Raw genomic sequence first — 15,255 nt, forward strand, 5'->3', positions numbered from 1 at the left:
CCTCGGATGCCAGCTTACAGAGTCACATTCTGGGTTCTACATAAAATGCGGAGTTGATGGGGAGCCGAGCGGGGTCTCTGCCTCACTGAAGAGATGGTCAGAACCTAGCGCCACACTACCCTTAGCTGCTGAGCTCTCTGTCCTGAGGTATGCAAGGTTAGCTGGAAATAACCTTGGCTAAGGTGGAGGCTCCCGCTCACCCTTTGAGCTCAAGTGTCTGTCCCTGCCAGCACTGCATGGCTTGAGTCTATCCTGAGTCCCAGCCTGTGCTAAGCTAGAGCAGAAGAGGCTAGCCCATGGCGGTGAGTGGAGCTGAGGGAAATTCCTGGAAACTCCCGTCTGGGCTGACATTCTAATGTAGAGCCTCCCTTTTCCTAAACCCCCAATTTCCAGTTTCCCAGACATCAGAGCCAGTGCTGGCATTGGGGGGTAGGGTGGAAGAGACTAACCAGGATATAGAAACTGAGACAGCTGCAGGGCCCACGGCATGGGACATCTTGACAGCTGCCAACAGCTGGACTATTGAGTGGATGGTGGCAGGAACTTTATAGAACTGCCTGGATCTTCCCCCTTACTCATGTTCCTTGCCAGGTATAGGGTTATAGGTCCCACATATATCCGCTCCACCACAGGGCTCTGCTGCTCGGGGAGGCAGGACATGGCAAATTTGACAACACCTAACCCACACTATTGCTGGGCGGGTGTCAGGCCGCAGGGAAGCCCTGGGACTCAGCTCCAGGGGTGGTCGGCTCCAGGGGTGGGGAGCACAGTCTGAGGTGCAAGACAGCCGGAGCTGGCTTGGGTCCCCTGGCCTGTGACAAGCCGGGGTCGTCTGGTTTTCAGGCTCTTGAACATCCAGGAGCCACTGGATGCCACAGAAGAACTGAGAACGGAGTGGGCCCCCCTCCCGCCCCCAGGGCTGGATCTAGCCTGGGGCTGAGGGGAAAAGGAGGGGAGCTCTGGCTGGTCCCTCGGGGAGAGTCCTTGGCTTGTTCTTGGCTGTGAGCACAGAGAGATTCTACAGGAGATTAGACGGAGGTTCTATAGGCGAAGGCCTTCTCCACGGCTCCCTACAGCCGATCCCGGTGGAAAGAGGCAGTCCGTGGTTTTAAGACATTTACTGTCATGGCAGAAAGTGGATGAGTAAAAATGTCCCCCACTTCTCAGGGAGGGCCTGAGGTTCAATACCGTTTGCAGGGAGGGATGTCTGGGAAGGAAAGCTTATTGGCTAAGCCTCCAGGCCTTTAGGTGCCTCATTAAAAATGAAGACCTGTCTTGAGCCTCTGTGACCACAGGTCACATCCTCTACATGTGGAGGGGCTTGGGGCATTGCCCTTACGTGACTGATGGCCACAAATCTATGGAGAGCTATGGCTAGTGACAGGCTGGTGCTCGGGAATCAGGTGAAACGTCAGGGTCACCAGGGTTTCAAGCCTTAGCTCAACCAGGAACCAGGCTCATGTTCATGTTCTCTCTCTCTCTCTGTCTCTCTCTCTCTCTCTCTCTCTCTCTCTCTGTCTCTCTCTCTCTCTCTTTCTGCTGAGGGAAGCAGGCAGGGTTGAGACAGAATCTCACTATATATATAGCCTTAGCTGTCCTGGCACTCAAGTGTGTGTACCAGGATAGCCTTGAACTTGTAGAGATCTGCTTGCCTCTGCCTCCCAAGTTCTGGTTCAGCACTCTCTTTGTACCTCCCTTGTCTCTCTGTGGTAGCACTCCAAGGAAAAGCCACATGATTTATTCACTAGTCCTCAGCAGCTCACAGGTGTCTCATGTAAGACTGCTTTGAGCATCATAATCCATTACTGGAAGGATGGAGTGTGTCTGCCCCAGAGCACACTTCTGCACGAGCACACTCTCCATGCTATGCCTGGAAAACTATACATTACAGTGTCGCTGTTGACAACAGGGCTCAGTTTCTCACTGGCTCCTTGCTTGGCCCAGCATCTTCCTTGGTGGGGAGATCTGTGGAGGCTGAGGTCATGTTCAGTACCTGTATCCAGTCACAACTCTCTCCAAGTCCTCCCCTCTGTCAACCCTCTCACCTTGTCTGTCCGTCCATCCACCTACCTGGTTTTCATATATTTGTCTACCCGTCCACCCATGTTCCCATCCATCCACCCACCAACCCATCATTGATAGATATGTATATCTAACCATTTACCCATCTACTCATCCACGCATCTATCCACCCACTCATTCACACATTCCCTCATCAGTAATCCATCTATTCATTCATTCATTCACCCATCATTCATACATATACCATTGATGTGCCCATTCATCCAACTTCTCATCTACCAACTCATCTACCAACTCATCCATCCACTCATCTTTGTACCCATTCATCCATCAGTCTGTTGTACACATATCCATCTACTTTCATCCACCCCATCCATTCATCACTCATCTATCCTAGCCACCCACCTATCTATTCACACAACCATCCACATATCCATGAATCTATTCACCCACCCATCCATCCACCCCTGAATCCATCCGCCCGCCCACCCACCCATCCACCCACCCACCCATCCACCCACCCACCCATCCATCCCTTTTCCTATCCCTCATCCCTGATCCATCTGCCTCACTTCTTCCTCTACTGAGCATCGCTCATACTGTATTCTGTCCTTGCCACCCCATTCTCTTAATCTTTGAGGAGCTTGAACCCCACAGTGGAGGGGACACAGCTTAGCATTGAACACCAGGTCCCTGTTACAGCCTCATCTCCTCCCTCTGTGAGACTCACAGAGTGGCTTCACAGGTTAGGAACACAAGGGCAAAGGCCCGCCCAGCATGTTTGGCCTGGTAAGTGTTGGGTTTGTTCCACCCTCTCAGCATCCAGCCTTGGCTAAGAGCAGTGCAGGCGGTGACAGTAGAGCCTGTTAGTGAGCAGCCGGGCTCAGGTTCACTGCAGCAACACCCACGGCTCAGCTCTGGGTTCTGCTCCATTGTTCTGCTCAAAACACCTGGTGCCGGTCTCAGGCCACATCCCAGTGAATCCCCACCTTCAACCGCAGTTCCATGTTGTACAACTTGTCCTCCTATAGATGACAACAGTCCACTTGAGGGACATTCGTGAGCCTGACCACGTCTTAGGAAATCCTGAATTTGAGAACCAACTTGGATGTGGGGCTGGGGGAGGACCCAAATCCTTGGCCAGGTGGGACCCCAGTCAGATTTATGAGCAACAAGCAACCCTTTCTAGAAGGTATGTCCGTATAGACTGCTGAGTACCTTGTCAACCACAATCTTCATGGCACGGGGTAGGGTATCTTGTTACGGAAGCCCTAACACCTTGGGGACCCAGAATCCTTTTGAGGTAATAAGGAAAGGACAGACACACAAACACATATACCGTGAAGCTGGGATCTGGTACTGTTCTCTACGGCTACTGCTACCTCTGGGCCTGGAACCTCAGCTTGTTTATTAGAAACAGTTCAGAAGGAGGAGTGAGTTAGTCTGGGTAGGAGCTCTCTGTAGGTGAGCAATCTCAGACTAAACATCCTGAAGGAGGAAGCTGCAGTCAGCCCCTCATCTTTGCACTCCAGACCAACCACAAGCACTCATCCTTGAACTGAGAAAGCTTCTTTAGCCTGGCCCATATGGATAATGGCTTTGTCAGTTGGTCTCAACAGGTGGTATCCCATGTCAAAATCCACTTTCAGCCAGGCCTCCTCTGCTCCCTCCCCGTCACGATGCATTTATGCACCAGATGCGCTATTCAGACTATTGGCCTGCTTCGGGACAGCGGGCCATCTAGGTTCAGTTCCCCTCATCTCTCCCCCAGACCTGCCATTGCTGCTGTGCCCACTCCAGTCAGAGGGGACCATATTTCTGTTCCGTGGCTCTCCAGAAAGCCAGTACAGAGCTGTGAGAGCCACCGTCACTGATGGGGGCAGCATCCTGAACTCAAGTACAGTTGTTGAACTCATGAATCCCGCAGGATCCTGAGAATCTCTGCATCCTCGCTGTGTGCACACTCTCAGCCCACTCCTCTGGGTCTTCACTGGTAAGAAGAAGCCAGGCCTTCACAGTGTTCAGCTTTAGATAGACCTGACCATGGTGTAAAGTCCTCGCAGGGTCCTGGGAATGGCAGGTTCAGCCTCAGCAGTGAGACAACCAATATCCATCCATTTACACATCATCTACCCTCCTACCCACTCAGCTATCCATTCGTCCATCCGTCATCATCCATCCATACGCCCATCGTCTACATATTCATCCATCCTACATCAATCTTCCCATCATGCATTTGTCTACCCATCATCTACCCACTTATTTCCTTCCTTTCCTTATAAGGGCCAGATGAAGATGAAGTCTTCATCTTCAGTGGGCTCTTCAGCTGAGGTGACTCCAAGTGTCAAAGCTGACACTTTTGTCTCTGGCTGCACACCAGGTATCCTGGCTCCAGCTGTGCACTGCTGGCCAATACATCCGACTTAACCCTGTGCCAATCCTTACTAACTCATCCCTCATAACCAATCCCAGCTTCCCCAAGCCTCTTCCCATAGCCACTACCTACAGCCAGTCCAGGCTCCAGTTTCTATGTAAGGCAATGTTCTTCTTCACCAGCAAGAGAAAGCACTGGTTAACATGAGGAGAAAGATACTTAAGGAGTGGATTTGCAAAGACTGGGCACTTCACAGGAGGCTAGCAGGCCGGAGAACTGCACTCTGGACATCTGCTACGCTGCCCTGTGACTGGCACCGGCCTATTCCACTGTTGCCCTGTGACTGATACCTCCTTACTCCAGGCACCCAGCACAGTGCTGTTGCCTCAGGGCCCAGCCAAGAAGGCTCAGCTCATAGCCTGCATTTTGCCTTCGACCCTGACTTGGTGCACCAGATCCAGGGAGCATTCCAACCTTCCGGTTTACCGTCTGGATTTGGTCATAAACTCCAGGCTGGGAGAGTGAAATTCTCTGTTGGGGCCCTGATCCTGATGCAGTTGCAGGCATGCATGAGCACACAGTAGGTGCTGCTGAAATCAGGGAGCTGTTTGACCTATGGACCCAAGTCAAGAACGAGATGACCACAGCCCTTGGCTCAGATGTGAAGGCAGAAGGCAGCAGAGTCCTCTGCCATCCAGGTGACTCCATTCAGGTAGAATTTTTTAAAAAATCAAAATTAACAAGCCTTTAATCCCAGCAGCAGAGGTAGGCTGATGTCTGTGAGTTTGAGGCCAGCTTGAGCTACATAGCAAGTTCCATGATAACCAGGGTTATGTAGAGAGACCCTGTCTCAAAAGGAAGGAAGGAAAAATTAGACATATATAAAGGTGGACATGATGGCCCATACCTATAATCCCAGCATCGGGGAGGCTGAGGCAGGAGGATTATGAACTGCAGGCCAGAGGTCTACTGGGAAGGTGCTATATGCTTCACTGGCTTTGTCTGAGGACACAACTGTGGACTTGATTTGACAAGCGTGGCAGGACCTGGATGCCACTCGGAACCCTTCACAGAGAGCTAGTGATAGAAAGTGACAACAGTGTGGGGCCACGGAAGGAGCAATTTGAGTTGATCTTCACTTTGGAGCATGGATTTGGGCCACAGAGGGTAGCAGGAGCCTCAGGATGGCTCTCTCAGCCAGACACAGTGACCCCTGCACCTGCAACCAAGATGCCGGTGGCAAGTTGCAACACCAACAGCACGGTTCAAGTGACAAGGTGGCTGGAGGCCTGGACTATGAGGTGCTAAGGGCAGGGCAGAGGACACAGAGAGCTCTTAGAGGTCAAAGTGCATATGTTCCCTCTGTCATCCAGGACCCCCATGGCTGGCAGGCACGAAGTAAGCATCCTTTCCTCTCTCAAGAACACCTGGTCCCGGGCTGGAGAGATGGCTCAGTGGTTAAGAGCACCGACTGCTCCTCCGAAGGTCCTGAGTTCAAATCCCAGCAACCACATGGTGGCTCACAACCATCCGTAATGAGATCTTATACCCTCTTCTGGTGCATCTGAAGACAGCTACAGTGTACTTAGATATAATAATAAATAAATCTTTAAAAAACAAACAAACAAACAAAAAAACACCTGGTCCCTGACCAAGCTCACATCTGGCTGCATACTCCTCAGCCAAGACCGAAGTGCTGTCTTCTGGGCCTCTCAGCCGTGTCCAGTTGTCTCCTGGAATCTGCTGTGTGGGTGTCCACTCCCATCACTCGACCAAGTGGAGTCTTGGCGCCCGGACAACTGGCACCTAGACCACCAATTGCGAGGTTGATATTCTCTCCCCCTCTCATCTTCCTCTCACATCTTTCTCTGTCATCTCAGTCATCCTTGAAGGCCTAGAACTTGCAAGGTCAAACAAGCTGGCCTCAGACTCACGGAGATCTGCCTGCCTCTGTCGTCCCCTTTCTAGATTCCCTTACAAGTGTCACAGACTTCTTCCTGCCCTGCCCCTGCATGGTGACTCCTCTCACCTGCACTGGGTTCAGAGTCCCACCTCGTTATCTTTCCGAAAAGACCCATTTCTGTGATTGATGCACACGGTCTGACACCCCCCATGGAATAACATTTTCCTTTTCCTCCCTTAAAAGTTACTTTTGATGCAAATAAACTCAGGATGGACCCAAATGCCAGAATTTCTATAAAGTCCACTCCTACACTCAGCCTTTAGGCCCCTAGAGGCTGAGAGGTGCCAATCCCACACTCTATACTTGCCTTATCCCTGCCTCCAAAATGCAAAAAGGCCCTGTGATGGACTTGTCTGTCCACATGTCCATGTATTCTCTATTAGGTTACACCCCTAGCTGTGCCGTGTGTGTGTCTCCCCCTCCCACTAAACCCAAGGCTACTGATGAACTGACCTAAGAGAAAACTGACCACGAGCTACTGTGCGCACACACACACACACACACACACAAACACATACACACAAACACACACACATATACACACACATACACAAACACACACACACACTAACACACACAAACACAGTAATAGCACAGGCCTTTAATCCCAGCACTCAGGAGGCAGAGGTTGGCAGATCTCTGTGAGCTCAAGGCCACCATGATCTATATAGTAAGTTCTGGGCCAATCAGGGCTGTACAGTCAGACCCTGTCAAAAAAAAAAAAAAAAGATGAATGGAATGAATTATGCGTTGATCTAGTAACTCCATCCCTGGGTTTACACCACTGAGAACAAGAAGCAGTCGCTCAGAGGGATTTGAACAGTATTAAATCATGATAGCCTAGATGTCCCTCAGTACATGTGGATGTGGTCTATCTATACGACAGAGTACTATTTAGCCCTGAAAAGGAGGGGCCTTCTGACATACAATGGAAAGGGTCTCTAGGGCGTGTGCCAAGTGTGATAAGCCAGGCACAAAAATCCAAATACTTTCTCATCTCATGTCCCTGAAGTCCCTGGAGCAGTCAGATTCATGAAGGTAAGCAACAGGGTGGGAGGTTAGAAGGGAAGACAGGTAAGCACAGCTATATGAGCAGAAAATTCCAATTCTGCTAGAATCTAGCAACTAGATAAAGATCTCAAGGTGGGTAGTGGCGCTGGCTTTAATGAAACACCCCTAGTGCCTCCGAACTGTGAACTTGGAAACAGCAGAGGTCGTAAACTCCATGTTAAGTGTGTGTTACTATTAAAAAAAGAGGCCAGGCGGTGGTGGCACACGCCTTTAATCCCAGCACTCGGGAGGCAGAGGCAGGCAGATTTCTGAGTTCGAGGATAGCCTGGTCTACAAAGTGAGTTCCAGGACAGCTAGGGCTACACAGAGAAACCCTGTCTTGAAAAACAAAACAAAGAAAGAAGGAAAGAAAGAAAGTTAGAGACTAAAGATTGCCCTGTGGCCCTCTTGGCCAGCATGGGCTTCTCTTCTGAGTCTGTCAGGGTATTCTGACCCTTGAACTAGGAAGGATACCTCTCTGAGGCCAGGGTCTCTACCCAAGGCCTCACCTTATTGTCCCTGCTGCCCCCCTCATGACAGCCTGTCACCAAGATGTAAATGGGTGGTGGAATGATCGCCTCAGCCCAGCCCCCACTCCATCTCCCACCCGCAGTGGGAGCACTTGGTTCTGCAACCACACCCCCTTCCCAAACACTGGAATTGTTCCCTGTCAGCAGCTGCAGAGCTCTGAGCTACTGGTCCAGCACTCTCAAGAGCCAGAGGCAAGCAGACACGGGTGTGTTGATGTGGGTAGGGCCCATGGTCCAGGACCCTTGTCTTCCCGGCATTGAAGCTCCAGTCCTGCCATGTGTGCGCGTGTGCATGTGAGAGAGAGAGATTGTATGTGTGTGCCCGTGCATTTAAAGACTCTCCTTGGGTCACGGAGCTCACAGGTTTATCGAAGCTGGCCTTGTCTGGAGCTCTGGAGATCTGACTATTTCTACCTCCCCAGCCCAGGATTCTCCATCCGGCTCTGCTTTTTATGTGTTGGTGATCTAACTCAGTTCCTCGGGCTTGCATGGCAAGCACTTCACTGACTGAGCCATCTCCCCAGCCCTGGTTCTGGCTTCGTATCTACTAGATAAGTGTCTGGGTGCATGTGTGATGCTTGGGAACTGCTAATCAGGCTGTCTGAGCTGGGAACCCTTGCCTGCGTGCTGAGTCAGCAGAAATGCTGTGCTCTCGGCCCCAGAGATGAATCGTGATTGATCTAACCAGGACGGTGAACATCTGATTCCCGTGGAATAATGCTTTAAGTGTGGCCGTGTGACTTCATTCTAATGAAATCTGAGAGGAGGTCTGTGCTGTTCAGGGGTGGTGAGTGTGCAGGTCTTCCCCCTCTTCGGCGGAGGTGGCAAGGTCCACTTCTCTACCTTCCTGTTGTGACTGCTGACATGACATGTTAAGGCGCAGCAGCCATTTTGCAGAAATGAGGTCAAAGGGATGCTGAAAAGATCATGGTACCTGCCTGTAATCCCACTACACAGTAAACTGAGACAGGAGAATTGCCTGAGCTGTATAGCAAGACTTTGTCTAAAAAATAAAATAATAAAGGAAGAAAAACGGACAGAAAGCCAGCTCTGATGGGGTGAAGCCAACTGTTGCTACCTCCTAATTTCTGGAAAGATCTTCAACTCTCTCCCCCACACTGTTGCAAGTGGGATTTTTTTTCCTTCTTATTTCATTTGCCTGTGACTCGTTGCTATTACACTATCACGTAGCCTGGCAAGTGTTAAGCTTTTATCTGACTTCAAGCTCTTTTCCATCTTGGCTAAGATGCATACTTCTGGGCTTCCTGTCCTTTCTGCCTGTGCAAGCAGGTGACTCCGCCTAACCCTGAGGGTGGGGAGAACGTGTCCGTGAGTCTGAGAAGGAGCCTGAAGCGTGGGCTTTAGAGATTACTGTGTGGACTAAGGCTTCCGTTGAGAGGGAGGGCTGTTGTAGGCCTGTCTCCTGGAAACTTCGACTCCCTTGGGGGGGGGGGGGAGTTTGCTGCAGGGAAGCCAGAAAGCATCCTTAGAGCCGAGTCTAGCCCCAGTCCTAGGTGGCGGATGTCTGTCTGTGTGTGTGTATGTGTGTGTCTGTGGTATATGTGCATGTTTGTGTGGGTGTGTGCATACGTACAGAGGCCAGAGCTGACATGGTGTCGCCTTCCACCTTGTGTTTTTAGACAGGGTCTCTCACTGAACCTGGAGTTCACCAGTTCAGAGACCTGATGGCTATTAACCTCCAGTGACCCACTTGTCTCCCCATTTCCAACACAGGTGTTATGGACTAGTGTTGCTCTTTACTTGGGGGGTCCAAGTTTAGGACCTTGATCTTGGGCAACAAACGGAGTCCATTTTCTGTCCTTGAGGCCAGGTCTCATGTAGCCTAGGCTAGCCTCAGCCTCACTATGGAGCTGAGGATGACACTGAGCTTTGGATGTGCTTGCTTCTACCTCCCAAGTGCTGAGGCTACAGGCATGCCCCTGCCAATATTATTCCTTGTACTTATTTTTCTTTTTCAGACAGTGTCTTGCTGGGTAGCCCAGGCTAACGTTAAACCCATGATCCTCCTCTTGCAACCAGCCTACTGCTCAAATTGTGGGCACGTGCCACTGTACTCGGATTCTGCCTCTGCTCTTCCTTCAGCTCCTTGTAGTCTGGCGAGGGCCACCCCATCTCTCACTCAGCCCATCACCCTTTCATGTTTCCCTACTTTGTGTCAGAAACCATAGTGGGCAGAGCGGACACGTTTAGAAGGGGACCAAGACCCTGTGATGGGGCTTTCATATCCTAGTTAGGGAACAGGAAGAAGTTGGGCTTCAGAGAAATGAACACGGCATGCAGGTGCAGGAGGATCAAAGATGACCTACTATGTGCAGATACCAGCCCTTACAGCTCTGCCCCCCAGTGAGTCCCACCTATTGGGGGTGCAGTAGAAGTACTGACATCCTTTCTCTGTGGGTCTGAGTTGAGGTGTGTGTGTGTGTGTGTGTGTGTGTGTGTGTGTGTGCACAGCTGTCTGTAGGTGTGGTAGAAGCCTCTGTACTTGTGTTTTGTATGCTGCTGGCAGCCGTGAGTATGTGTGTGTGTGTATGTGTGTTTGTATAAAGAGAAAGGTAGGGCAAGAAGTGCCTGACTCAGACCTCCCTCGTGGCTCCAGTGGCTGCTGAGGTCTGGGGTTCTCCCCCACCTGGCCCTTGGCTCTGGCAGGGTAGGGCTGAAGCTGGGGCTCTGTGGGAACCAGGGCTGGGCCCAGCTGGAGCTGTTTGCCTTTCCTGGGTGACTGATGGCACGGAGCCTCCGCCTTCCCATGACAGATGCAGGAATGTTTCGCTGATGAAGGCAGAAAGCTCCAAAGTGGGGCCTCCCCCAGCCTTGCACCAGGCCACCTGTCAGGCCAGGGAAACTGCCAGACCCATCCTAACCCCAGTCCCAACTACTGCCTCTCAGGGTATCAGGCCAATTAGAATACCTGCTCACAGAGGGCCATAGGGAGCCTGGGCTAGGCAGGACACGGGGCAGCTTTCCCTGGTGGGTAGAGCCTGGCTAGGGACTAAGTTGTCATTCATGATGCCTACTTAGGTCCCAGGGGTGCTAAGAGGTCATCTAGGATCTAGGGATGCTAGATGGCCCCAGGACATGGCACCTTGGGGTTCTTTGAAGGGCTGTTACCTCTGCTCGCTGCACTCTCGTGGCTTCTTCCACTAGACAGGGCCTAGATGGGGAACTTGAGAGGGCGTGGCCTGCGGGGAGGAGGAGTTGAGCTTACAAAGCTGAAGACTCACTTTGATTCCAGGTTGGTGCCCAACCTTATCCCTACCTAGTTCAGAAGGGCCTCATGCCCAGCAGGACTCTAAATTCCCAATTAAAATCTGAAGTCTCTGTGTGTGCTCGCGCGCGTGCGTGCGTGCGTGCGCGCACATCCTCAGCACACACACGTGCACACCTGCCTGTCCTGTAAAATAGATGGGCTGGTAGAATCCGGATCCTGACTAAGAGGCTGTGTGCTCCTCAGTCATGACAAATAAGAAGCTCAGTGCCTTGAGGTATTTCCAGTGGGTTTTCATGCTGACCATGGGTGTTGATCTCACAGGCACTCCTGGGGCAGTACCGTATCCCCAAGGGTGACTCCAGACGCTAGCATCTACTTCACAGATACCCCATGGGTTTCTTGATTGGTTAATTAAGCAGAGGTAGTTGGGCTAGAGGAGGGTGTAGGAGCCCTTTTTTCTCAAAGATCCAGCAGCAAATGAGTCACCGTGACTGCTTGAATGACTGCTTGAATGAGACGTCCCTTGTCCCTGTCTTCTCAGGTGTGTGATACTTGGTCCCCAGCTGGTGGCCTTGTTTGGGGAGGCAAGGGAGGAAGTACAGTCACCGGGGATAGGCTTCCAGGTTTCAAGAGGCTCATGCTGTTCCAGGTCTTCCCTTGCTGCTTCCTGTTTACCGGTTAAGATATGAGCTCTCAGCTTCTGTGCCAGCGGCTGTGCCTGCTGCCTGCTGCCATGCTTCCCCACCACGGTAGATCCTTACCTCTCTGGGACCATAAGCCAAATAAACCCTTCCTTCCGTATGTTGTCTTGGTCATGGTGTTTTACCGCAGAAATAAACTAAAACAGTCACCTTGGAATACAGCCTGTGATTAGCCAGCTCTGGGGCCTGGAACCTCAGGCCTACCTATGCTCTGCCAGGAGAGGAGGGAAGAGTAGTCAAAGAGGAGACTGGGCGGCAGTAACTCTTGGTTCTGGATCAGAGCTGCAGAAGATGGTTGCCCAGACAACCATGTGATCCAGGAGACCTGGCCTCTATCGTCAGGATGGCTGGAATGATCAGAGCAAACTGGCCTATTATAAGTTAGGTCCTGCTAACCAGTACCTATTATAAGCTGGGTCCTGCTATCCATTACCTATTATAAGCTGGGTCCTGCTATCTAGTGGATCACTGACTTAAAAGCACTGTCTCCTGAAGACCTACTATGCACATCTGAGTGGCAAGTGGAGCTCACAGACCTTGGTCTTGCAGAGTAGAAGTCAGTCAGGGGAGATGGAGGGGGGTGGTGTAGAAGGGACCCTCAAGGCTGGGCCCCCCTTGCTCTTATTTTAAAACTGAGGCCACAAAGAGGAAGGATGACCTTAAAATTTGCCACATGATTAACTGGGCTGCATTAAAGCTTAGCCCCTTGCACTGCAGGTAGGGGGGGTCTCTATTTTCCTTGCTAGAAGACAATGACTGGAAAGAGAAGACTGGGCAGGGGAGGCCTGGGAAATCAGGGAGACTGGACAGGTGAGGACGGATGTGGGGCCATGGAAGGCAGCCTATTTTGGTTGAATAGGGCTTCAAGGTAGTCCCGCCCATTATAAGAGGGGCTACTTGGCCCCTCCTTACTCTCTTTAAGCTCTCACCTTTCTTACTCTCTAGCCTTCTTTCTCTCTCTCCCTTCCCCCATCTCTCCATCTCTCTTTCCCCCTGCCTTTCTACAGTAAAGCTCTAAAACAATAGACTATCTCTGCTCATCAAGGCCCACTGTGCTTGAACGATGGGATAGGTTTTCTCCTAACCGAGCTGTGTCTAACCTCCCGCTCCTGGAAGGCCTTCCTGCGCTCCAGCCATGGACCAGACCAAGGACTCTTCGCTCGCCTGGGAACTACCCAGTGCCTTATCCCCCCTGCCCTCTCCTCCCTTCGGCCCCGGGCTGATGAGCCACCCCAGGGCTCTCATTCTGTTCTCAGCTCCTCCTTGTATCCAGCGTAGGATGCAGGAGCCTGGGCACCTGATGCCTAGGGCTGCCCCTTGTCCACCACCCGCCAAGCTGGAGTCAGTGGCTTCGCACAGCCAGACACCCACCCGGGGCCGCGTGGAAAGCATGCGGCAGACCTCCGGCGCCCACCCACCCAGAGCACCATAACTCTGGAGGGACGAGGGTTCTCTCCCCTCTTTCCCCCACACCCATGGCCCCGCAGATGGAGTCAGTGGACCGCGAGCATCTTTTGGTCCTAACCAGTTTCCCCCAGTAGCAGCCTCTCGTAATGCTAGAAAACGGAGTCACGACCTATATGGTCAAAACCCAGATTACCAAATGCTCACGAGCGGAGGGCGCCTCGAGCTGCCCTTGATCCCAGCCCGCTGTCCCCACATCCAAGCCACACTCATCCTCTGGCCTCTGCTGCCTCCACATCCATCTCTGCATCTTTGGCATTTCAAGAATGCCTCATAAATGGAATGGCAAGTCATGTAACCTTCGGGGGCTGGCTTTTCCCACTCAGCGGAACCCTCTGGAGAGTCATCAGGGGCTTGGGCATCAGTGGCTCGCTCCTCTTTATGGCGGAGTAGTTTTCCATGGTGTGGATGTTCCGTGGTTTGTTTAACTCTCACGTGTTGAAGGATGCCTGGGCAGTTTCCAGGTTTAGGGTGTTATGCATAAAACTGCTGAAAACACTCCAGTACAGGTTCTCCTGTGAGCATAAGCTCACATTTCCCTGGGAAAAGTGCCCAGCTGTGCAACTGAGGGTTTTACGGTATTTGCATGCTTAATTTTCAAAGGAAATTGCCAAACTGTTTTCCAGAGCAGCCGAGCCATTTTACATTCCTGCCGGCAAAGTCCAAGCGACCCCGTTTCTCTGCGGTGTAGCCAATGTGTGGTGGTGTCCTTATACTTCTTAATGTTTACTTCAGCCATTCTGATAGGTAACAATATTTCGTTGTGGTTTAAAATGTGCATTCACTAATGGTTATTAATATTGAACATATGGCCGTGTTACCTATGCCATCTGTAGATTCTCTTTGTCTCTGTCTCCACCCCCAACCCTTTCTGCAGAGCTGGAGATTGAATCCAGGGCCTTGCACATGTTAGGCAAGTACTCTACAACTGAGCTACATCCCCAGCCCTTTAAGACATCTATAGACATAGTTTATTTATTTTATTTTATTTAGGAGTATTTGCACACGTCTATGTCTGTGCCTGGTGCCTAAGAAGACCCAGACGAGGGCATTACATTTCCTAGAAATGAGAGTTACAGATGGTTGTGAGCCATCATGTGGGTGCTGGGAATTGAACCCAGGTCCTCTGCAAGGGCAGCAAGTGCTCTTAACCACTGAGCCATTTCCCTAGCACTTTTCATATTTAATCGTGGGGGTGTGTGTGGAGGGGGTGTGCTCGCACGCATGCACACATGTGCACATAAGCTCAAGTGTCTATGGAGTCCAAATCAGCATAACATTCATGATCCTTCTGCCTCAGCCTCCTCAGTGCTGGGATCACAAGCAGGCACGTGCCAGCAGATTCAGCATCTGCGACCCTCTTGGGTACAGCATGTGCCCATTTTCTCTTGTTTCCCCCTCCAGTATTATTGAGTTGTGAGAGTTCTCACACACTCTAAACACTGCTGCTTGGTTGGATACGAGGCTTGTGAGCATCCCCACGCCCACCCAAGTCTGGACATAGCTGTCTCATCCCCCCAACAGTAGGTCTTCCGCAGAGAAACAGACTTGCATTTGATGGATCCCAAGTTATCCTTCTTTCCTTTGTGGCTTGCTGTTCCTTTGCCTTTGGAAGACAGGGTCTCATGCAGCCTGGGCTTGAATTTCTGAGCCTCCTGGATCCCCCTCTAATGTCCAGGGATCCCTAGGTATTTGCTATCATGCTGGGTGTATGTAGGCCTGTGGATGAAGCCTAGGGATTTGTCCCAGGCAAGCCTCTACCAAATGAGCTGCAGCCCCGCCCCACTCAAGCTGTTTGGACCAAGTATGAGAGCTGTGTGTTTAGTTCTGGACTCTGAAGATTTCCTTTTGGTTTCTTCCCCCTCCCCCCCCAAGACTGTGTGTGTGTGTGTTCACGCGTGCGCACATACATGGCCTCTACC

The sequence above is a fragment of the Mus caroli genome, unplaced genomic scaffold (genome assembly GCF_978045245.1).
Source record: "Mus caroli unplaced genomic scaffold, Mus_caroli_1 scaffold_16, whole genome shotgun sequence".
NCBI classification, from domain to species: domain Eukaryota; kingdom Metazoa; phylum Chordata; class Mammalia; order Rodentia; family Muridae; genus Mus; species Mus caroli.